We start from the raw sequence: 19150 nt of genomic DNA, 5'->3' as shown, positions 1-19150 counted from the left end.
AGGGACATTAGTGGAGACTTTGAAGCAGGCAGGGACAGTGCATCTTTGCAGGTACTGGTTAAAAATGAATAATTGGGTGTGAAGTGTTGGTGGGGGTGCGAAAGGGTCCACTCTCTTCATTACTTGAGTCTTGCCTTAAGTAGTTGTGAGGTGGTGAATGGGAAATGAAGGGTGCCGGGTTAATACTTTGCAGACTGGGGTCTGGCTGTGTTTGTTGGGGAGGGGGTACCAGGGTTACATTTCTAATTTTCAAACATGCAGTAAAACTCATTCAGGTAATTCGTCAGCTCACAATTATCCAAAGAGCGGGGGGCTTTACTCTTATAGCTGGTGATTTCTTGCACGCCCTTCCAAACTGAAGAAGAGTCACTAGCTGAGAACTTGTTCCTCAACTTCTCAGAGTACCTTTCCTTGACAGCTCCGATTCCTCATCTCAGCTCTATATCGATCAGTCTATCTTTTAACTCTTTAACGATTAGGCTATCGGCTTAACGCATATTTGCCCCCCACCACCCCACCCCCGATCTTGAAATGGAAATGTTACATCTGTATATAATGATCCCATTAAAATGTATATTTATGTCACAAACTATGGAATTCATATTTTTCAGAATTATCATTATTAAGGAAAAGAATGGAGTTCCAATTGTTTGATATTATTTGATATTGTTTAAAATTATTCATATGGAGGAGAAAATATAATAGCTCTAAAACCTACCTTAATTTTGCAATCTCACTAAAGATAATCCCCTTTCCCTCTTCCCTCTACTATTTCTCTCTCCCCTCCCTTCCCCTCTCTCTCTCCCCCTCCCACATCCCCCCTCTTTCTGGCAGGGGGGATGAAGATGAAGGTGGCATGGGGCCAGTGGGGTGGCGTGGGCCCAGTAGGGGGTCAGCAACGGTGGTGTGGGCCCAGCGGGGGTGGCGTGAGCCCAGCGGGGGTGGCTTGGGCCCAGTGGGGGCCAGCAGGGGTGGTCAGCAGGGGTGGTGTGGAACCAGCGGTGGTGGCCTGGGCCCAGCGGGGGTGGCGTTTATTCCTTTCAAAACGGAAGCCTTTGTTACTGCCAAACAATTGATTTCCAGAGACTACTTCATGGCGTTCATCGATTTAAAGATGCTTACTATTCGGTGCCTATGCGGAAGGATCACAGACGTTATTTAAAATTTAACTGGATGGGCTGCACTGGCAGTATAGCACTACCGAAAGGAATACTATCCGCCCCCAGACTATTTACCAACATTTTGAAACCAGCCCTAACTTTTCTTCGGAAACAAAAACATTTGGTCATGGATTACCGACATGAGATTTTAATTTTGGGAAAAACTTTGGAATTAGCCAAAATAGCTGTATCAGCCACCAAACAATTGTTTGAGAAACTGGGGTTTATCATCCATCCAGTTAAATCTAAGATAACACCTTCCACCACTGTGGACTACTTGGGGTTCACCTTTAACTTAGTTCACATGTCGGTAATTTTACCAACGGACAAGGCAACAGACTTAACTGAGGCCTGCAACAACCTCATTGACATCAGTGAACCATCTATTTGACTGGTAGCAAGGGTAATTGGCAATTTATGGCTGCTTTTCCAGCCACACAGTTTTGATCTTTGTATTACCAAAGGGCAAAGGTAAAAGCACTCAAAATCAATACTGGTCATTTCGATAGGCCAATGAAGCTACCAATCAAAGCAATTACGAAATTACAACGGTGGAGGGAAAACATTCGGCATTGTTCCAGCCCTATCATTGTCAGCAACCATTCAGTGGTGCTACAAACTGATGCCAGTGCTCATGGTTGGGGTGCTACTAATTCCATCTCTAGTTGTGGAGGTAGATAAGATGCACAAGAGGCATCATTACTTCAGATACATGTCATAAACTGCTTGGAAACGTAGGGTGCGTTCAATGGTCTAAAATCATACTGTTCAGAAATGCATCACCTGCATGTTAGACTACAGATTGATAACACCACCGTGGTGGCATATATTAACTATATGGGTGAAATCAAATCGGTATCATGTGATAATCCGGCTAAGACAATTTGGCAATGGTGTATACAGAAAGGTATTTGGATATCAGCTAGTTACCTACCAGGAAACCTCAAATTCAGTGGCAGACACCAGGTCACGCAAATTCAATGACAATATCGAATGGGTGTTGGACCGCAAAGTGTTTGCTGATATTGTAGCACGATATCAAACACCAGATATATCGATATATTTGCATCTCGGCTTAATCATCAGTTGATAAACTATGTTTCTTGGGAATCAGAGACTGGGGCATCAGCGATGGATGCCTTCTCGCTGCATTGGGGGAAATAGTTTTTTCTATGCATTTCTGCCTCATCAGTCCTGTATTACGCAAAATTGATTCTTTTCATTGATTATTTGATTCTTTTAATGACCACACAGCCAGGCTGGTGGAATTTGTTATGCCAATGCAGCAAAGAATAAAAGAATACAAACATGACAATAATAAATAGCTTTAACATAAAAAACATCCCCCCACAATGGTTCCCATTATGGGGGAAGGCACAAAGTCCAGCCCCCATCCCCATGTCCACCCATAGTCGGGCCTATTGAGGCCTCCACAGTTGCCTCTACGGAGGCCCGATGTTCCAGGCCGTTCTTGCCGGGTGATGTTGTTCCGGCGTCGGGAGAGTCCTCTCAGCGGCATGGGAACCCTGGAACGGCCGCCTCCTTACTCGAGACCGTGGCTACCGGTGCCGACAAGGCCGCGCCGAATGGAGCTCAACTGGCGATCTCATCGAGAGATCCCAGGCTCCCGATGGAAAGTTTCAGCGCCGCCGCCCGCAGCTCCGCGATGTTTTTAACGCCGGTCCCAGCTCACCGGAGTTCCAGCGCGGCGACCCAGGCAAGGCACCACCCGCCCCGCAATGGCGCTCCAGCGCTGCACCGCCGTCCTCACACCCGCAGCTCCGTCGCCGCCGATGCCGGTGCCGCCGCCGCCGATGCCGGTGCCGCCGCCGCCGCCGCCGCCGCCGATGCCGAGGCTCAGGGCGGTCCCCTCGCTCCTCGGACCCGCTGCTCCGCAGCCGCCGCCGATGCCGCCGATGCCCCGGGCGATCCCCTCAGGAAACGCCGCTCCAGGCCCGCTGGTAGGCCGCGAGGACGGGTCGAAAGTGCAGCCCGGAGAAAAGCTGCATCTCCGACCATGTAGGGACCCTGAAAATTAGTTTCCCCCTTCCCCCCCCTCCCCCTCACATAAAAAAGCTAGAACTCCTCAAAAACAAAACACTAAACTAACTAAAAATAAAGAAAAGATGAAAAAACAGACAGCTGCAGGCTAGGCAGCCATACCCCCTACAGGTCGGCGCCTCAAGGATAGGGAGAGGTTGACTAGGCTGAAACTCTATTTCATGGAGCACAGGAGGATGTGGGATGATCTAATAGAGGTGTATAAAATCATGATTTGAATAGATATGCTTGAGTCTTTTGCCCAGATAAGTGAATCAAGGAGCAGAGGACATAGGTTGAATAAGGTGGCGGGAAAGATGGCGGCGCGCACAGTCGCAGCGGCTCGCACAGTCGCAGCGGCTCGGAGCTCTCCCTCTAGTTGCCGGTTTTTAGTGTTTATCGTGTTTTCTTTAATGTTTACTTTCTGCACTGTGAGCCTTTCCCTTCAAATGGGAACTTATAACTTATAACCGACTGCACATCTTGAATATTCGGAGTACAAACTACATTCCACCCCCTCCATCTGCTATAGTGGAGGAGCTGCTCCGCACAGCGGTGCCTGCCTGGATAACGAGCCGAAGCAGACGGGGACGGAGACGGGAGAGGAAGCAAAAGCGGGGCAAGCGGGCCGGCATCCACGCTAGGCTGAGGAGCTCACCGGACCGACCAGCGTTGCCCAGCCTGTTTATAGCGAACGCCCAGACCATTGTCAACAAGATCGACGAACTCAGACTGAGGCTTCACTCAAACAGGATAAGTAGCTGTGCTTTCTTCTTCACCGAAACCTGGCTGAATCCGAACATCCCTGACGCTGCTATTGAGCTAGCAGGCCGGACTGTTTATCGAGCAAACCGAACAGCTGACTCCGGTAAGGATAAAGGCGGTGGTGTGTGCATATATGTGTGTAACTCATGGTGCACCACCACTGACATTGTTGAGACTTTCTTCTCCCCGAACTTGGAGTTTATCACAGTGAAATGCAGACCGTTTTATCTGCCAAGGGAGTTTACAGTGGTGTTCCTCACTGCTGTTTACATACCACCGCAAGCTAACGCTAAGCTAGCACTGGCCAGTCTGCATGATGCTATCCACCAGCTGAAAAACAACCACCCAGACGGCGTGTTTTTAATAGCAGGAGACTTCAATCACGCCAAGCTGAAGACTGTAATGCCAACATTTCACCAGTTTATTGATTTTCCGACCAGAGGAAACAATATCTTGGACCAGGTCTACTGCAACATTGCCAAGGGCTACAAAGCGTCCCCCTGCCCCCATCTTGGCCGATCCGATCACATCAGTCTGTACTTAATACCTGCATACAGACCTCTCATTGCAAGGACAAAGCCAACAGTTCGCGCCATCATGGTCTGTCCAGAAGGAGCCATGGACAGGCTACAGAACTGCTTTGAGTACACTGATTGGGACACCTTTAAACAGGCTGCCACTCACAACAACCACACAGACCTCAACACCTACACCTCATCAGTATTATATTACATCACCTTCTGTATGAACAGTGTCACCACACAGAGGACAATACTGACACTCCCCAACCATAAGCCATGGACGAATGGCACTGTAACTGGTCTGCTGAAGGCCCGGGATGCAGCTTTCCACTCAGGTGATGCAGAGGCCTACAGAACAGCAAGGTCCAGTCTGAGGAAGGGCATCAGGGAAGCAAAGCACCGCTACACGAAGCGTATCGAGGAGCATTTTAACAGCTCAGACTCTCGACGCGTGTGGCAGGGCATCAGAACCATCACCGGCTACAACAGCTCCACACACGCACAAAGCTCATCCCTCCCTGACGACCTGAACTGTTTTTTTTTGCCAGGTTTGATTGCGCCGACAGCAGTGACAACATACGGGCACAGCAGGGACCCTCACCACTGGTGCTGACTCTGAGCCCCCACGACGTGAGACGGACCCTGCAGCACATCAACCCCAACAAGGCCACTGGACCTGACGGAGTACCAGGGCGGGTTCTGAAGCACTGCGCAGGGAAGCTGACTGCGGTGCTCACGGACCTGTTTAACACCTCCCTGCTGCAGGCCTCCGTCCCCACATGCCTCAAGACAGCCACAATCATCCCTGTGCCAAAACAATCAGCCATCAAGTCCCTCAACGACTATCGGCCAGTGGCGCTGACACCGGTGGTGATGAAGTGCTTCGAACGTCTGGTACTGGGACACTTGAAGAACAGCATCCCCCCCTCCTTAGACCACCACCAATTTGCCTATAGGGCAAACAGGTCGACGGAGGACGCAATGTCTCTGGCCCTCCACTCCACCCTGACACACCTTGACCAGCGGGACAGTTATGTGCGGATGCTATTCATAGATTATAGCTCCGCCTTTAACACCATCCACCCCCATAAACTAGTCACTAAGCTGGACCACCTGGGCCTCAACACACACCTGAGCAGCTGGGTCCTGGACTTTCTCACCGGCCGACCACAGACTGTGCGCATGGGGAGGCAGGTCTCCTCCAGCATCACCTTGAACATCGGTGCACCACAGGGCTGTGTGTTGAGCCCCTTCCTTTTCTCCCTCTACACTCTCGACTGCAAACCCACCCACGAGGCCAACACCATATTTAAGTTTGCAGATGACACCATCGTGGTAGGCAGGATCACGAGTAACAACGAGGCCGCCTACAGGACAGAGGTAGAGAACCTGGTGAGCTGGAGCCGTGAGAACAACCTGATCCTCAACGCAAAAAAAAACAAAGGAGATGATCCTGGACTTCAGGAGGAGACCGAAGACCTTCGTCCATCAGCCCAGTCACCATTAACGGCGAGACAGTGGAGGCTGTGCAGAACATCAGGTACCTCGGGGTCAACATCAGCCACGACCTGACCTGGACCGTCAACACCACGGCGACGGCCAAGAAAGGACTTCAAAGGCTTCACTTCCTGAGGTGCTTGAAGAGGGCACGTCTCCCACAACAGCTGCTGGTGAGCTTCTACAGGTCAGCCATTGAGTCAGTTCTTACATACTGCATCACAGTATGGTACTCTGGCTGTACCGCAGAGAACAGGAAAGCTCTCCAACGCGTCATCAAGACTGCTGAGAGGATCACTGGCACCCAGCTCCCCAGTCTGGAGGACATCTACCGGACCCGCTGCATCCGGAGGGTCAAGGGCATCATTAGAGACAGCACACACCCTGGACACTGTCTCTTCACCCTCCTGCCCTCAGGAAGACGATACAGGACACTGAGCGCCCGCACGACAAGACTGAAAAACAGCTTCTACCATAGAGCTGTGACACTACTGAACTCTATCCCCCTCCCACATTGATCCCCCCCCCCTCTCCTCACACACCCGCCAATACTCCTGTATGTTTATGGTTATAGTTAAATTTTTTAATAGTTCTTTTTTTAAATTGTATTTTTATACTTATATTCCTGTGCAGCTGGAGGACTGCTCCAACAGAATTTCGTTGTCTTGTACAATGACAATAAAGATTATCTGTTTATCTGTTTACTTACCCTTGGACCATGACCCCACTGACGAGCACCAGGCCACCATATCTAGCACCATCACCGACCATCAATTCCCACGCCCTGCCCGACCAAGCTTCCAACCTCATCGTTCCCCAGCCCCGCACGGCCCGTTTTTACCTTCTCCCCAAAATCCACAAAACCGGCTCTCCCGGCAGACCCATTGTCTCTGCTTGTTTGTGCCCCACCGAACTCATCTCCACACACCTTGACTCCATCCTATCCCCCTTGGTCAAATCCCTTCCCACCTATGTTCTAGACACCTCCGACACCCTCCGGCGCCTCCGCGCATCTCACTCTCTAGGCCCTCAACCCCTCATCTTCACCATGGATGACCAGTCACTCTACACCTCCGTTCCCCACCAGGTTGGCCTCAAAGCCCTCCGGTTCTTCCTCGACCAGAGGAGCGACCTATACCCAGCCACTGACACTCTCCTCCGCCTAGCGGAGTTGGTCCTCGCCCTCAACAACTTTACGGTTGACTCCTCCCATTTCCTCCAAACACAAGGCTTAGCTATGGGCACACGCATGGGCCCCAGCTACGCCTGCCTCTTTGTCGGGTACGTTAAACAATCCTTGTTCAATACGTACCAGGGCCCCATCCCCGACCTCTAACTCCGGTACATTGACGACTGCTTTGCGGCCACCTCCTGCACCCATACACAACTGACTGACTTCATCCACTTCACCACCAACTTCCATCCGGCACTCCAATACACCTGGACCATTTCCGACACTTCCCTACCATTCCTTGACCTCACCATCTCCATCGCAGGGGACAGACTTCTGACCGACATACACTACAAACCAACTGACTCACATGGCTATCTGGACTACACGTTTTCCCACCCTGCCCCCTGTAAAGCTTCCATCCCCTATTCCCAATTCCTCCGCCTACGCCGCATCTGTTCCCAGGATGAGACATTCCATACCAGGGCATCGGAAATGTCCTCGTTCTTCAGGGAACGGGGGTTCCCCTCCGCCACCATAGATGAGGCTCGCACCAGGGTCTCATCCATACCCCGCAACACTGCTCTCTCTCCCCATCGCCGCACTCGCAACAAGGACAGAGTCCCCCTGGTCCTCACCTTTCACCCACCAGCCGGCAAATACAACACATAATCCTCCGCCATTTCCGCCACCTCCAACGTGACCCCACCACTCGCCACATCTTCCCATCTACCCCCATCTCTGCCTTCCGCAAAGACCGCTCCCTCCGCAATTCCCTTGTCAATTCTTCCTTTCCCTCCCGTACCACCCCCTCCCCGGGCACTTTCCGTTGCAACCGCAAGAAATGCAACACCTGTCCCTTCACCTCCCCCCTCGACTCCATTCAAGGACCCAAGCAGTAGTTCCAGGTGCGACAAAGGTTCACCTGTATCTCCTCCAACCTCATCTACTGCATCCGCTGCTCTAGATGTCAGCTGATTTACATCGGGGAGACGAAGCGGAGGTTGGGCGATCGTTTCGCCGAACACCTCCGCTCAGTCCGCAATAACCTACCCGAACTCCCGGTGGTTCAGCACTTCAACTCCCCCTCCCATTCCCAATCCGACCTCTCTGTCCTGGGTCTCCTCCATTGCCAGAGTGAGCAACACCGGAAATTGGAGGAACAGCACCTCATATTCCGCCTGGGTAGTTTGCGTCCTGATGGCCTGAACGTTGAATTCTCCCAATTTTGCTAGCCCTTGTTGTCTCCTCCCCTTCCTTAACCCTCGAGCGATCTCCTCCCATCCTCCCGCCCTCGGGCTCCTCCTCCTCCCTTTTTCCTTCCTTCTCCCCCCCCCCCCTATCAGTCTGAAGAAGGGTTTCGGCCCGAAACGTTGCCTATTTCCTTCACTCCATAGATGCTGCTGTACCCGCTGAGTTTCTCCAGCATTTTGTGTACCTGTAACTCTTACTATGGGCATCAAACCCTGTACACAAACAGGAACATGCAGTCAGTTCAAAATATTTACACACAGATTCACTCACACAGGCTCACTCACACACACACACACACAGTCACACACACACATACTCACACACAGATTCACTCACTCACCTACACACAGGCTCACTCACACAGGCTCACTCACACAGGCTCACTCACACAGGCTCACTCACACAGGCTCACTCACACAGGCTCACTCACACAGACAGTCACACACACACACAGACAGTCACACACACACACACACACACACACACACACACACACACACACACACACACACACACACACACACACACACACACACACACACACACACACACACACACACACACACACATACACAGTCAGATTCAGATTATTTAAAGACCACACAGTCAAGCTGGTGGAATTCATATTCAGTACAGGATGTTACACATTAGGCTGATTCCCGTCAAACATAACATGAAACACAAACAACATACAGTATACAGAACATGCACGAGGTGGCTTTGTGATATTATCATAGAGTGTTCAGAGTTCGAATTGCATATGGATAGAAATTGTTTTTAAATCGTGATGTTTTGGCAGGCAGTGAGCTGTAGCGCCTTCCTGAGGGCAGCAGGTGGAAGATGTGGTGAGCTGGGTGGGAGGGATCAGAAATGATTTTCTTCACCCTTGACATGGACCGTTTGAGATTGAGTGATTCTATTGATGAGAGGGGGGTGCTGATGATTTTGGATGCTTTGTTAGGTGTCCTTGAGACTCTTGATGCTTGATGTCCTTGAGACTTAGGATGCTAGGTGTCCTTGAGACTCTTGAAAGGCGCCCATAAATAAAATGTATTATTATTATTATTTGTTGACAATGCGCTGTAGGTTATTACGGGAGTGAGTGTCTAAACTGCTGTACCAAACTGTTATTGATGAAGTGAGCATGCTTTGGATGATGGCTGTGTAAAATCGGATTAGGAGATGTTTCCTCACTCTGAACTTCTTGAGTTGACGGAGAAAGAAGAGTCTTTGGTTGGCTTGTTTATAATTGTGATCTGAATTGATTTTCCATTTGAGGTTATTGCTTATGTGAGTGCCAATAAATTTGAATGAGTCAGTGGTGGATATGGGTTCGCCAGAGATGAGTAGGGGGGTCTTGGGTTGTGCCTTGCGTCTTAGATCAATGATAAGTTCATGGGTTTTTGATGTGTTGAGTAGGAGGTTATTGTCTGTGCACCAAGTGACTGCTTTGTGTGTTTGAGTGCGGTATTCTATTTCGTTGTTGTTAGAGATGAGACCTATGATGGTTGTGTCGTCTGCGTATTTATATATTTTGACTGAACTATACTGGGATGTGAGTTGATTTGTATAGAGTGAGAATAACCAGGGTGATAAGACGCAGCCCTGAGGGGCTCCTGTACTGAGGTGCAGATGGTGAGATGTGGTGTTGTGTATCTTCACCCTCTGTTGTCTGTTCCAAAGGAAGCTATAGGTTCAGTGACAGATGCAGGGGTCAATGTTCATGTCCGTTAATTTGTGGAAGAGTTTGACCGGGTTGATGGAGTTGAATGCAGAACTGAAGACCATGAACAGGATGCGGGCGTAAGTGTTGGCGGTTTCCAGGTGTTGCAGAGTGTGATGAATGGCCAGGTTGACTGTGTCTTCTACTGACCTGTTGGCTCTATATGCGAATTGATGTGGGTCCATGTTGGAGGAAGTGCTGGTTTTGAGGTGAGCGAGAATAATGCGCTCAAATGACTTCATGGCCACAGATGTAAGGGCAATCGCACACACATACACAGTCAAAAACACAAACATCAGTCACCTACACATTCACACCACACACAGTCACATCACATACACCACACACTGACATCACACACACCACCACACCACACACACCATCACTGACACACACCCACACACACACACACCAGCACACCTGACACCAGGACACACCACACATACACACACGTCCCACACACACACACACACACACACACCATACCACAGTTCCCACACTGACTCACCACACACACACACAGTCCCACACAACGCACACACACAAAATACACATTCACACCTGACTCACACACTCACACACACACACACACACACACACATTCACTCACACACTGACTCCACGAACACACTGAATCACACCACACACACACACGACACCAATACTAAATGCCAAGTAACTTCATGCATGGTAAACATGAGTGGAAACCGAATGAATTGAAATGTTTAAAAAGTCTCGCAATTTTGCACACACTTACAACCAATACATTTTCTGAAACAGTTTTTTTTAAAGCCAAGGGAAACAAATTGGCAAACACTTTGCAACCAATACATTTTCTGAAACCCCCCCCCACACACACACACACACTCACAACCAATACTAAAACATTAACAACTCCCTGATTTTTTATCGATGGGATAAAGCCTCCGGTCCTGCTCAGCGGAGAGGGACCCCGAGCGAGGTGGCCAAAAATCACGGCCGTAAGTGGCGGCGTCCTTTCAGAAATCACGAAATAGAAAGTCAGAAATTGGTCAAGATCTTAGTTTTAGTAATATAGATGAAGTAAAAAATTCAATTCCAAAAATGGCAACGTTGCGCTTGTCAAAGTCCAAGCCTTTACTTTCCACTCTCTTCATGTTTATGTTTTTGCTGTCTCAGCATAGATAACAGACTCATCTTCCTTTGAAGAAACAAGGTTCTGAAAGAGAAAGATATATCAATTGTATTTAAGACCGTTGCTGTTGTCGCTGTTTAGATCAGTAAACAGATTACAGCCTTAATTCATAGAAACATAGAAAATAGGTGCAGGAGTAGAGGCCAGTCGGCCCTTCGAGCCTGCACCATTCGCCATTCGATATGATCATGGCTGATCATCCAACTCAGTACCCTGTACCTGCCTTCTCTCCATACCCCCTGATCCCTTTAGCCACAAGGGCCACATCTAACTCCCTCTTAAATATAGCCAATGCACTGTGGCCTCAACTACATTCTGTGGCAGAGAATTCCACAGATTCACCACTCTCTGTGTGTGAAAAAAAATGTTGTTCTCATCTCTGTCCTAAAAGATTTCCCCCTTATCCTTAAACTGTGACCCCTTGTTTTGGACTTCCCCAACATCGGGAACAATCTTCCTGCATCTAGCCTGCCCAACCCCTTAAGAATTTTGTAAATTTCTATAAGATCCCCCCTCAATCTTCTAAATTCTAGCGAGTACAAGCCTAGTCTATCCAGTCTTTCTTCATATGAAAGTCCTGACATCCCAGGAATCAGTCTGGTGAACCTTCTCTGTACTCCCTCTATGGCAAGAATGTCTTTCCTCAGATTAGGAGACCAAAACTGTACGCAATACTCCAGGTGTGGTCTCACCAGGACACTGTACAACTGCAGTAGATCCTCCCTGGTCCTATACTCAAATCCTTTTGCTATGATACATACTTGTACGATCTGGGATTTCAACAACAAGAATCAATATACATACAGTGCCTGATGCTTGATTGGAGGACAGTATATTATTACTGTTGCCTGTAATAAATGCAAACATCGCAATAGAAAATGACATTGGTGGATGATGTTGACAAAGGAAACGACAAATGGAATATAAACGTCTAAAGCTTACTACATTTTGCTCTTCCTGACAGTAGATCAACTAGGCATTGAATTCCAGAAAACCCATCTGTCATACCTCTGCATTTACAGTGAGCTGCAGGAATGGTCACCATGAACAAGACACCCTTATATTGCTACAGAAGGAATCGACTATGAACAAGAGAACTAGCACAGCAATTGACAGAGCAGCAGCCCTGGCAGGACATACGCTACAACGCTGCATCTGTGGCTGGGAAAACATAACATCAGAGAAGGGTCTCAAGATCCACCAGGGCAGGTAAAAGTGCCTGGGAGAGCTTGGTGTGGGGCCTCGCATTGACCATGACCTTCTAAGAGGAAGGCCAAACCAGTCGAGTGAAGCCCAGTGGCAGGTTGACCACCACAGTCCACAGGGTATCAGCACCCCAGGTGAAGCTCAACCAAGTAGGGGGCGCTGTCCTGTGCGCGGCTGCCCTGCCAGCAGCTGTCTGTCCTTTCATCTTTTTATTTTTTATTTTAGTTAGTTAAGTGTTTTGTTTGGAGGTCTTGACTTTTTTATGTGGTGGGGGGGGGGGGGAACAACCTGTCAGGGTCCCTACCTGGTCGGAGAGGCAGCTTTTCTCCGGGCTGCAGCTTCGACCCGTCCTCGCGGCCTACCAGCGGGCCTGGAGCGGCGTTCCCTGTCGGGGACCGCCCAGAACCTCGGCTTCGGCGGCGGCACAGCGCTGGAGCGCTATCGCGGAGCAGGCGATGCCTTGCCCGGGTCGCCGCGCTGGAGCTCCGGTGAGCTGAAAATCGCTGAGGAAAACATCGCGGAAATGCGGGACTGTGGAGCGACCAGCTGCGGGCGGCGGCGCTGAACTTTACACCGGGAGCCTGGTATCTCTCGATGAGTTCACCAGTTGTGGAGCTTCAACCGGCGCGGCCTTGTTGGCTTCGGAAGCCGCGGCCACCAGTACGGAAGCGGCCAGTCCAGGGTTCCCAAGCCGCTGAGAGGATTCTCCCGACGCCGGTGCAACATCACCCGGCGAGAACGGCCTGGAACATCGGGCCTCCGTGAAGGCAACCGTGGAGGCCTCAATAGGCCCGACTATGGGTGAACTGGGGTTGGGGACTGGACTTTGTGCCTTCCCTTATAATGGGAACCATTGTGGGGGGATGTTCTTTATGTTTAAAACTCTTATTAATGTTATGTCTGTATTCCTTCTTTATGTGCTGCAAAATGGCAAGAAGCATTTCACTTCACTACACCTAGGTGTATGTGAATGTGACCAATAAAATACCTTTGATACCTTTGAAGTACTGTCCCACCAACGGACACGAGTCCGGAGCTCAACCAGACACAGTCAGCGGTAGAGAGGAAGATGGAAGGAAAAAAGCAGAATGGAGCAGTCACTGGCTGTGGCTGAAGAGAAAAGATGCTGTCTGGGCTGCCACGTGACTGACCATCTAGAGGCTAACCATAAGACACACACCCAGGGCTGATCACCCTGCGGTGGGCCTGCCTCGACTGAGGGTGGGTGTCTTGTGATAAATGGCCGAAACACCCAGTGATGTTGAGTGTGCACAACTGAAGATGTGTCTGGTTGGTAGCAAAATCACCTAGTGGTCACCCCCAAGATTATCGGGTGTCAGTTGTGGTGAAGAACCTTAGGGATTGTAACATCCAGCCCTACTAATCAATATCAAAAATATATTGTAATTCAAGGAAGATTGTGCTGATCACTTCTAGCTCAGTCAGGTGTTGTGCAGAAGAATGTTCTTCAGATGGACATAAATGGTGTCTTGGTTTCACTTCCCATCACCAACGCCAATGCGCAACAGAGTTGTAACAGCAGCCTGGATGTCACTGGTTGTATCTCTGGAGTGGCTATTGTAACCATTCAGAGTAGGCTAGGGGACCAGAGCCCACAGAGTAGGTTAGGGGACCAGAACACACGTACAGAGTAGGTTAGAGGACCAGAACCCACAGAGTAGTTTAGGGGACCAGAACACACTTAGAGAAGGTTAGGGGACCAGAACACACTCCCTGTAGTTTAGGGGACCAGAAAACACTCCCTGTAGTTTAGGGGACCAGAACACACCCCCTGTAGTTTAGGGGACCAGAACACACTCCCTGTAGTTTAGGGGACCAGAACACACTCCCTGTAGTTTAGGGGACCAGAACACTCCCCCTGTAGTTTAGGGGACCAGAACACACTCCCTGTAGTTTAGGGGACCAGAACACACTCCCTGTAGTTTAGGGGACCAGAACACACTCCCTGTAGTTTAGGGGACCAGAACACACCCCCTGTAGTTTAGGGGACCAGAACACACTCCCTGTAGTTTAGGGGACCAGAACACACTCCATGTAGTTTAGGGGACCAGAACACACTCCCTGTAGTTTAGGGGACCAGAACACACTCCCTGTAGTTTAGGGGACCAGAACACAATCCCTGTAGTTTAGGGGACCAGAACACACTCCCTGTAGTTTAGGGGACCAGAACACTCTCCCTGTAGTTTAGGGGACCAGATCCCACTTAGAGTAGGTTAGGGGACCAGAACACACTCTCTGTAGTTTAGGGGACCAGAACACACTCCCTGCAGTTTAGGGGACCAGAACACACCCAGAGAAGGTTGGGCTCCTAACTGAGTCTCAGCTGACTGTCCCACTTCATGTTGAGGAGCAGAGTGAAGGACTTTATCCCAGGAATGTCTGATGCTGTTGTAAGGTGGCCAAAGGCAGCAGGGTTTCAGACTACTCTGTGCCAATAATCCTCACTGTGATAAAAGATTAAAACATATTTAAATACAGTCATTTTACCACCAGTTGCTTTAGGCTGGAAGGAGATGGATCCATAGTGAATACCTTCCTCTATATCTGTGGAAATTAGTTGGAAACAAATAATTTATTTGTATTTGAAAAAGGATGATTTAATTCAATGCAGGGTCACGATACGAAACGCTGATCATTGCTTTCCCTCCATAGATGCTGCTCGACCCTTAGACTACCTCCAGCAGTTTGAAAAAAACCCTCCATGAAAAGTCACATCTCCTAACCTCCTTGTTTTGACTTCTTCCTGGGACGGTGGAAATTACACAGAGAATTTGAGTTAATTTGGCTCGTGGAGTTTAGAAGAATAACAATGGTTCTCATGGAAACATAGACAATTCCAACAGGTAGACCAGTCTGGATGGAGGAAGATGTTCCCTGTTGGGGGAGACCATGACCAGGGGTAAAGGTTTAAGACAACAGACAATAAGGATTAAGATGAGGAGAACAAAGAATCTGTTACATTCTCCACCACAGATTTGACTGGAGCCAATTCATTCAGTACATTTTAGGAGTTGTTGAATTCATTGACAGATAGACACATAGAAACATAGAAATTAGGTGCAGGAGTAGGCCATTCGGCCCTTCGAGCCTGCACCGCCATTCAATATGATCATGGCTGATCATCCAACTCAGTATCCCGTACCTGCCTTCTCTCCATACCCTCTGATCCCCTTAGCCACAAGGGCGCATCTAACTCCCTCTTAAATATAGCCAATGAACTGGCCTCGACTACCCTCTGTGGCAGAGAGTTCCAGAGATTCACCACTCTCTGTGTGAAAAAAGTTCTTCTCATCTCGGTTTTAAAGGATTTCCCCCTTATCCTTAAGCTGTGACCCCTTGTCCTGGACTTCCCCAACATCGGGAGCAATCTTCCTGCATCTAGCCTGTCCAACCCCTTAAGAATTTTATAAGTTTCTATAAGATCCCCTCTCAATCTCCTAAATTCTAGAGAGTATAAACCAAATCTATCCAGTCTTTCTTCATAAGACAGTCCTGACATCCCAGGAATCAGTCTGGTGAACCTTCTCTGCACTCCCTCTATGACAATAATGTCCTTCCTCAGATTTGGAGACCAAAACTGTACGCAATACTCCAGGTGTGGTCTCACCAAGACCCTGTACAACTGCAGTAGAACCTCCCTGCTCCTATACTCAAATCCTTTTGCTATGAAAGCTAACATACCATTCGCTTTCTTCACTGCCTGCTGCACCTGCATGCCTACTTAGTATGACTGGTGTACCATGACACCCAGGTCTCGCTGCATCTCCCCTTTTCCCAGTCGGCCACCATTTAGATAATAGTCTGCTTTCCTGTTTTTGCCACCAAAATGGATAACCTCACATTTATCCACATTATACTGCATCTGCCAAACATTTGCCCACTCACCCAGCCTATCCAAGTCACCTTGCAGTCTCCTAGCATCCTCCTCACAGCTAACACTGCCCCCCAGCTTAGTGTCATCCGCAAACATGGAGATATTGCCTTCAATTCCCTCATCCAGATCATTAATATATATTGTAAATAGCTGGGGTCCCAGCACTGAGCCTTGCGGTACCCCACTAGTCACTGCCTGCCATTATGAAAAGGACCCGTTTACTCCTACTCTTTGCTTCCTGTTTGCCATGCCAGTTCTCTATCCACATCAACACTGAACCCCCAATGCCGTGTGCTTTAAGTTTGTATACTAATCTCTTATGTAGGACCTTGTCGAAAGCCTTCTGGAAGTCCAGATACACTACATCCACTGGTTCTCCCCTAGCCATGCTACTAGTTACATCCTCGAAAAATTCTATAAGATTCGTCAGACATGATTTACCTTTTGTAAATCCATGCTGACTTTGTCCAGTGATTTCACCACTTTCCAAATGTGCTGCTATCCCATCTTTAATTTCTGAATCTAGCAGTTTCCCCACTACCGATGTTAGACTAACTGGTCTGTATTTCCCCGTTCTCTCTCTCCCTCCCTTCTTAAAAAGTGGGGTTACGTTTGCTACCCGCCAATCCTCAGGAACTACTCCAGAATCTAAAGAGTTTTGAAAGATTATTACTAATGAATCCATTATTTCTGGAGCTACTTCCTTAAGTACTCTGGGAATTAAGTACAAAGTGAATTGGAGGCATTTCATGCTAGATGATATTTTGTGAAAGGGATGGTGATTTTTGAAAGGGCAAGTGTTGTCCATTCTTTAGAGAGCCACTAACCAAGCTGTTAATCAGGATCAACAATAAATGAGGAGTGTGAATATGTTGTTCATGGTGATGTCTCAACATTGATGGGTTGGCCATGATAGTCCAGTGAAAGTTAGTCAATTGACCAATGCAGAGTAAGACCTGCAGTTGGATGAGGAAGATTGTGGCTGAGGGGTGAATTGACACAAGAGAGAGAGACTGTTGAATTGATCAATTAGTTTGTGTGTTTGAGGTTCCCTTCCTCACATTCTTGTTACAAAACTGTGAAATGTGAAATAGGTTGCTTCATCAAATACAACACCTGTACAACTAGAGATTCATTGACAGAGTCATTTATTTACCTTGTTGCTTTGTGTTCCTACTCAGACATATATTCAGTAACACGGCTCATCTCAGGTACTGGGGTCACATTGATTTCTGGAAAATAAGTATTATTTTCTGATTAAGACTTTAATCCGGTTTGATTTTAAAGAAGCAACAATCCAGTGTTTAAACTGTACCCCATTAATAATGAGATCCACCAGAATGACCAGGAACATGGCTTCAGATGTACGTCAGATACATTTAATTGTGGGATAAGACCTTGTATATAAAATCAGAGTCCATGGAAACACAGTGTTCCCTAAATTATGACCACGTTAGGACAAGGCAAAGTTTTCACTTGAAGTTTGAACCACCAAAGTGCAGTGGAGATACATACCTTGGTCTCCTGGTGTCCTGGCCCATATTTATCCCTCAGTAAATAGGAACATATTGAGGGCAAATTGGAGACCATATTTTCTACATAATTACACTAGCTATACTTCAACTTCTGCCATGTTTATTTGATATTGGTTTACACCGGGGATGGTGACACAATCACCACATGGGACGACAGATGGCGCAATGGGCTAAGTGTTCGGCTAGCAACCGGAAGGTAGCCGGTTCGAATCCCGCTTGGAGTGCATACTGTCGTTGTGTCCTTGGGCAAGACACTTCACCCACCTTTGCCTGTGTGTGAATGTGTGTGAATGTGTGTGAGTGATTGGTGGTGGTCGGAGGGGCCGTAGGCGCAGATTGGCAGCCACGCTTCCGTCAGTCTGCCCTAGGGCAGCTGTGGCTACAGAAGTAGCTTACCACCACCGAGTGTGACTGAGGAGTGAATTAATAATGCGATGTAAAGCGCCTTGAGTATTAGAAAGGCGCTATATAAATCCCATCCATCATGGTCAGATCATTGCAGATCACCACCTGAACAGCATCATACAGCAGACTCTTCATGGCAACACAGGTACACAGGACAATGCACATTGCATAAATAATGCTTCAATTGACCACTACAAGTCTGAAATCAATTTCTCAACAACATAAGCACAAACAGATACTTTTCTTATCCAAAATATATTGTTCTTTTCTCCTTGTAACAAAGATAACATGGTCATTGATAATTTGGGGGAATTTGTGCTGCATTAAGGATGTCTTCATGTACTTTACCTGTAGGCTTGTGCCTTCTTTGACACCACACCACTGCCAGTACAATGACGAGGAGAAGAGCCAGACTCCCGATAATTACAACAATGATGAATATCAAATCGTAATTCTCTGTCAAAATAATAAACACAGAGTTCACATTTGTAGAATAAATGGACATCATTCAAAAGCTCCCACAAAGACCAGGCATTAACCACACTGACTAATTTAGATCAGAAGTCTTGAGTTTAACTTGTGATCCAGATTAACTGAGACACAAGGTACTGCAGATGATAGTTTACCAATAAAAAACACAAGGTGTTGGAGAAACTCAGCAGGTTAGGCAGGTGACATTTCAGGTCACAGCCCTTTAGTCTGAAGTAGGGTCCCAACCCAAACCCTCACCTATCCATGTTCTCCAGCGATTCCGCCTGACCCATTGAGTTACTCCAGCATATTGTGTCTTTTTTCCCCCAGATT

At 48.2% G+C, this 19150-nt stretch overlaps 1 long non-coding RNA gene across 1 annotated transcript in view; it reads right to left on the bottom strand.

Annotated features, from left to right (window-relative positions):
- The window catches only part of LOC116968961, a 154082-nt gene extending 135286 nt beyond the window's left edge, over positions 1-18796 (bottom strand). Inside the window, exon 1 of the long non-coding RNA XR_004410569.1 lies at positions 18695-18796. This is a non-coding gene — a long non-coding RNA (uncharacterized LOC116968961). The remainder of the gene's footprint in view (positions 1-18694) is intronic.
- Positions 18797-19150: the final 354 nt, after the last annotated feature.

The sequence above is a fragment of the Amblyraja radiata genome, chromosome 48 (genome assembly GCF_010909765.2).
Source record: "Amblyraja radiata isolate CabotCenter1 chromosome 48, sAmbRad1.1.pri, whole genome shotgun sequence".
NCBI classification, from domain to species: Eukaryota; Metazoa; Chordata; class Chondrichthyes; order Rajiformes; family Rajidae; genus Amblyraja; species Amblyraja radiata.
This window is presented reverse-complemented; position numbering and strand designations above follow the sequence as displayed.